The sequence below is a fragment of the Athene noctua genome, chromosome 4 (genome assembly GCF_965140245.1).
Source record: "Athene noctua chromosome 4, bAthNoc1.hap1.1, whole genome shotgun sequence".
Lineage (NCBI taxonomy): Eukaryota > Metazoa > Chordata > Aves > Strigiformes > Strigidae > Athene > Athene noctua.
This window is the reverse complement of record NC_134040.1, coordinates 44,645,073-44,652,105: the sequence shown is the minus strand read 5'-3', so window position 1 is coordinate 44,652,105 and position 7,033 is coordinate 44,645,073.

Here is a 7,033-nt window from a genome sequence, read left to right as displayed (position 1 = left end):
TAGATGTACAGCTTTAGCCTACCTTATCAAACTCTTCTTTTACTTGTTGATTCTATCACATAGCCTGCGTGGTGGGGGGTGGTGGTGGTGAAATCTTGAGCTCTTAAGCATGCAGTCTTGCAAAAGCTCTTGGTTTGTAGTTTCCTCCCTTCAGTAGCAGTAAAATGCTGCTGACTTGCATACCATGGATACCTGTCTATCCACTTAATGCAACCAGATAGTGTGCTTTATGGGTACAAGGGTCAACTGGACAGGTTCATGAAAGAGAAATTAATTGAGGGTGACTAAATAGATAAAAAGAAGTCTGGCACAGGAAGTCTCTGATCCTCAAATGGTTGGCTGCTGGGAGACTGCCAGGGAGATGTATGTGCTCACCTAGTTCTGCTCTCTCCTAGATATCTGTTCTCTGCTACTATTAGGGGACAGGCTGTTGGGATAGATGTTTTGTTCTGAGACAGCATGGTAGCTCTTATGTTTTTCATACATAAGCTCTTTCTCCAAAAGAGAAAGTATTACTATATGGGGCACCTGCTTTAATCATCTGTAGAAGGATCAAGATGCAAATCTGAACCACCTGATCCTGACAAGTACTTTATTTTCAAAGATTGCCCTCTCTCAAACTTAAAAATATCAAAAGCTCCAGCTGCCAGTGGGGCTTCTGTTCTCTCTAATGCATTCAGAAAGGTGAAATGATGAAATTTTACATAGTCATGTAATTGAGAAAATTATTAATTTACAAAATATTTGTCCTTAATTCATATTCCTGTTGCCAGGAATACCAGTCTAGTGGTTGCAGCATAGTTGTTGCAATCCAGACCTAACTCCTAGCTGGACAGATCCTGTAGTAAATTGCTTGTGTCATTTTCCAAGAGTGCTGTGTTTGTATATGTTGAACCCATTCTTCACATTCACTGAGTAGGTGCAACCTAAACCCAAGGAACTTGTATTGGTTTCCACAGCTGTCAATAAGATAACACTGTGGCCCCAGTGTCCTGGTTAAATGTTAACAGTCTGCTTCTAGCAATGTATATTCAGGGTAGTATGCAGTTACTAGTGACTGCAAATTCAGCATATTCTAACTGGCAATATTAATATGCCTTGGCATGCTTTCAAATGTCTGTTTCATGTTTCAAGTACTGATGCATATTCCCTGTAATCGTGTAGTCTTACACAGATTGGAGGTAATTTTGTAGGGTTATATCTCTCACTGTGAATTTGTCTTTATTGAGTTAAAATATTTTGAAGCAGATACATTGTTTGCTTTTGCCCTTATAATTCAAACAGCATCAAACCCTGATCTTACACCAAAGGAACAGTCTATCTTATGTGAGCCTTACATTTTTGAGGCATTTATAGCTGGTTTAATTATTCCTATGCTGTTTGCTGTGACTTGGAAGTGGAAATGCCCAGGGAGCTCATAAAGCCTTTGGAAATCCTGGCATGTTAATGTACTACCTACTTAGGTGCTTAATTAACATAGTAACTAAGTAACTGCGCTGCAAGTAAGTTGTGTCTGAACTGGCACCCTATCAGGAGCATGAGTGGGCACTGTTAGTGGCTGCTTGATTAGAAGTGAGCAAAGCATTTCTGATAGAGGGTTTTATGTCTGAGTTAATGAAGGATGGAACAAAGTCAGCAAATTTGGCTGCTTGGCTGGCAGCTCCCAGATACTGAGTGCAGGTAGGAGCAGGAGCTGTTGAATGTGTAAGCGATTACCCTCTCTGCCTCCATACCTGCCAACCGTGCAGCTGAGTGAGCATGGGGCAAATGTGTGTGCCATGCTGGTATGGCTCAGTGCTAGTGCTGGGCTCCTCCGTGCTTTGGACTCTGGGCCAGGTTGACTTGCTGCTGCTTCCACGCAGTTCAGGGGCTCTGTCCCATATTAGGTTGGTGAATATACTGTTAGCTTGGGCAGTTGGATTTACTGGAATTCAGCTTCTCCGTGACAGTTGTCCTTATGGTCTGTTGCTACCTTACTGTGGAGACTTGCGTCAGAGCTAACCTTAGGACTGGGAGCCACAGAACATTGCACCAGTGCCCTGGTGACCTGTTGACAGTGCCGCATTGGGCAGAATTTGTGTCCAAGACAGTGTGTGCGTGAAACCTCCTCGAAGGTGGTGGAAGCATTTGTTTCTCACCAGTCTTCATCTAAACTGGACACTACATAAATGCATTATGTATGTATTTGAAAGGGTCAGTGTGTCAGAATTAAATCATCTCAAAGGAAATTTATCCAGCTGCAGTGTCTACACACCCCTCAAATCCCATTTAATCCCTTAAATACTTATGCAATGCCTTGGCCTTGTGCTGGCCTTCAGCATAGGGGAGAATTTCACCCAGTGTGAACAGGTCTGGAGGAATGTGCGTGATCCTGTGAAGTAGGTAACACATAGGGGGGACTTAATCCCCTGCTGAAGTACAGCCACAGCAAACACCTTTTCACTTCCAAAAGGAAATGAGGAGGAATATCCAAATATCCGCTTGAAGACTGAAGATGTACTTTAAACAAGTGAACTATAATGACCAGAATGGTATTTCAGCCAGGATGCCTGGGTTTGACAACCTAATGCTTCTTTTGAAACTGCCCTAGGATTTTTGCAATCACAAGTGGCCAGGAACTTGTTTTAAAATGTCGTCTGAAAGTCAGTGCCTCAGATTTTGCCGTTATCCTGATATTAAGCCACATAATTACAGGGAACTTGTTCTCTCTTTGTACTGATGTAGTGAAGAAGTAATTTGGCCTGGTGTCAGCCTATGTTAAAAGCAGACTGGTAGAATCTATGGCACTATAAAGGAAGATCATTTACTGTTTGTTTCTGTAACAGGGACAGCTCCTGGCTGAAAAATCACCTCTCTAGCCTTGTGAAATCACTGGGAAAAAACATAGTAATGTTATTTTGCAGGACAAGTCTGTATATACTGTGTTTAAAATATAGCCTGCTGCAAATATATCAGAAAACTCTGGACTTAGAAAGGTTGAGGTTGCCAGAGAGGATTTTGTTGTTTAAAAAAAAGAAAAAAAAAAAGCCAAAAATGAGTTCATTTGTGTTGATTTAGCTACAGAGGGGTATTTTTAATTCACCCTTTGCACTGCTTATTGTATATTGTAAACTTATGGGGTTAACTGTATGTTAGAAACCGATTTACTGTATGGGACTTGGATTTGATTTTACTTTGGATTCATTAGTAATATGATTTTTAGCAATATGTTACATATTAAAGTGTGTCTGAGTGATGGTGATAGAAACCTGTGTACCTTTAAAAAAATTCCCAAACCAAATCTAGAACAAAACCAAACAGTGCTGTTACATGTTTTTTATGTATTGCTTGTGTTGCGTAAATGCCTTCTTGGGCAGACTACTGATTTGATAATTTCTTTAAGCAAACACTGTCAGGAAGGTGAAATTCTTGTTATCTATATCATGCTGTTACCCTGTCTTTCAGGTGTTAATGTCAAATAGGAGCTCCTGTGAATATGTTGTAGTGCACCTTTTCATTCTTTTGTAAAATAGTTATTTGGTGTGAGGGGTGATGCAATATGAAATAGCAGTTTGCACATGTGAACTCTGGTGCAAAGGAGTTGCAATGTCTCTCACATTAGGATGTAAAGGTTTTCTTTAAAAACACTAGAGAGACTTTATAACAGCTGAGGGGTAAAATGATGGACAGTTTGAGAGGCACCTTTTGTGGCCCTAGCCTATGCTTTTATTTCTTGCCTGTGAGATATGTCTGGGCTAGAGATACTGCCAATGGTTAGAAATTAATCAGGCTTTGGATTGCATTCCTTTTTCTGCTGCTATGGAGTAATGAGGTATTGTGGATATATCACCTAGTCTCTCTGTTCCTTGGTTTCCTCTCCTGCAGTACATGTGATCTTTCACTTGCGTGAGGAGCCCAGGATCACTTCAAGATGATGGAGATGCTCAGCGGGAGAGTTATGTACCACTACATTTCCTGTTCAAATACGTTTCCTCCCCTGTTACTGACCGACAAGAAGGAAGGGAGTTTTCATAAAGGGTGAAAATAAGCTTTAGACAGCTGCTTTCCAGATTTTAGAGAAAACAATGGATTTTTTTCTTTTTTCTTTTTTTTTCCTTTTTCTCAGAAACATGCATGTTTGCTTAGTATCACTGCTGGTTTGCACTATATAGTACCCAAATGTGCCAGAGGTTTCTAAGAGGCAAGTGAAGAAAGCAACTTGGTGTGAGAACTGCCACAGCAGGAGCTGATGCAACAAGCATGGGTTAAAAATCAGCTGGGGAAAGCTGAAGGTGGCTAGAATAAGCTCTAGTGGTTATGCCACAAGGAACCTACCAGCCCTGATGGTTGGACTGAAACAAACCCCACTTTTGTCACTTTTCTCTCTGGCTTGCTGTGGGAGCATGGGGACTGTGGAAGAGCTGAATAAGGCAAGAGAGGCAACCTTGTTGTTAAGTATTCTGTCCCACTAGGTTGTGCCTTTAGCATAGTGTTGTATCATCATAAGTTTTTTAGAGAGGGGGTTTGTTTTTTGGTCACTTGCAAAGGCCATGTCTTGAAAACAGCTGTCCGCTGGGCAATGAACTACTAAGCATGGCAAACTTGGAAACAGAAAGGAGTCTTTTGAAACGAAATGTGAAAATCCTGCAATCTATGCAAGTGGAGGGAAGAAAGAGAATGCCTTGCGGAAATGCTACCAGGCAGATGAATCTCTAACGTGGTCCTGCCTCCGCTTTCTTTCTTTACTTTTTTTTTTTTTCCTTTTTAATTAAAAAAAAAAAAAAATCTGTAATACTTGCTGAGGTGAGTTTTCTGTTGTTTTGGTTGTGGTGTTGTTTCGTTGTTTGTTTTTGGTTTTGTGGTTGTTTTGTTTTGTTTTTTTTTTAATAGGCAGAACAAAAAGAAATGGAAAGCATTAACAGCCTTGTAAGGTCACTGGGACCTGAGCAGAATTATTAACTGGTTCTCTCTCTGTCAGGCACTCTGTATTCACTGTATCACAAGCTTGAAGCCAGACCTTATTTTACTAAGCAAAAAATGGTCCTTTTGTTGCTGTTTTTCCCCTAGTGTCATCTCTCATGGTTGCCAGGGAAACCAGTGTGTATCCTTTCAGCATAGGTTATTGGGCCTCAGGAAGGAAGTGCTCCAGTGCTGGCCTGCTATTTTTATAGAACCGTTACATAATACAATCTATTAAAGCTTCCTCTTGGTGTTTTATGGCACAAAGGGGAAATTAAGTTTGATGACTCCTAAATGTTTGATGGAGGATGTCAGGTGACTTCTGGATTGTTTTGTGCTTGCCGCATAGCAACAATATTTCTGTATGCAATTCAAGAAGAACAAATATACATTAGTGCCATTGGCAATATTTGCCTGCATGCAGATCACCAGAGGAAATTGAATTCTAAGCAGAGTAAGTACAAACTCTGTAAAAGTGCAGAGCCCTATCAGCTAGAGAGGATAAGATGGCAGAGGAGTTGATGTTTTGACAGTATAGTGAAAAGAGGTTTAAAGGAAAATAATGTTTTTTTCTTTGCCTCAGTCTATTTTACTGCACAGAAACTGGGAGGCACCATAATGCACTTGCAATCTCCGTATACATCTGTAACACGAATACTGTAGTAGCTCTTACTTTACCGACGCTGATTTCTCAGAATTTAGTAGCATGAGACAATCTAGATTACAGTTTTGGCATTGCAAGCCTTGATTGTTAAAAGTAAGAGAAAACTGTGTCGAGTAAGTGGTGTTGGCTATATGACATACGTGAATGGCTCTCATATTTATTCTCATCTTAAGTAGGCTCTTGTTTCACATCTATGCTGATTGTTGGGAGGTATATTTAAAAATGAATAATTCTGATTTTAGTACCTGGACAAGAAGAAATCTCTTCTTGGAGACTGACGAATCACAATTCCTTTGGCTACTTCTTGTCAAGGTCAGATCAACACTGTGTCTGGACTGATTAATAGCTGCAAGTGTAAGGGCTTAGCACGCAAATGAGTTGTTGCGGAATAACAACGTTACTGCACATCACTTACTCCAGGGAAACTGTCCATGTACTTGCACTTGGCCTACATCAAATATGAGATAATTCAAGACAGTTTAGCCTTCAGTGTCTGTTCTTTGTCTATTGCCACACAGAAATCAATGATCTTCATAAGTTCTTAAGTTGCCAGTATGACAACTGTGTTGTACATCAGTCCAGACTTAACATGAATCTAGAGTTTGTAATTTGGATTATGTGTCAGTGGAGATAGTTTTGTGCTGAGTCCTTGGTGTTGTCATTTGAAAGAATGAAATAATGAAACTGTGAATGGCAAGGTTGCAAGCTTTGGGAAGAGCAGGAAAACAGCCTCCTAAAATACTGAAGTGTGAGGGGCTAGACTGCCTTCTGATCTTTACTTGCTCAGGACAGAAAAGTGTCATTTCCACTTGATATTGAAAGCTGCTAAGAGAAAATAATTTAATTTCTATGCAATCAGAAAGTCTATTAAAGCTGAGAATTGTAATACAAATATTTGAATTCACAGAAGTAGTTTCAATGATATTGTGAACTGAATTGAAGGGAGATTCATTGCTGTTTTCAGCTGTCTCTGCTTATTTAGAAGATGGCACTGCTCTTCTGAAACAGCAGGGAGCAAGTTAAGAATTTTCAGTTGCTTGTAACCCTTTGCAAGTAACAGAAAAGCTTCCATGCTTGTAAAGTCTTTGCCTCACCATTCAGGGCAGACATCTGAGATGAACCCTGCAGGGAGAATAGCTTGGTATGACTAGGTGAATACAAAAGGGAGAGTTACGAAGACTCAGGCTTGGATACTTTGCTCCAGACAAATAACAGGAGCTTGGTTCACAAAAAAAAAACTACTGCATTTTTGACCAGGAGGTTATATAGAACCCAGAGGATGCAAGACTTTACATGTCCCGAAGGGGAGGGGTGGAGAAGGAACCAGAGCTCTGTATAGATTTACTAGGCTCCAGTCAGCATGTGTGGAGCAAAGTGCTCTAAGTCCATGGCCATGATCTAACGTGAAGATTAGAGCTTGCTAGGAATTTT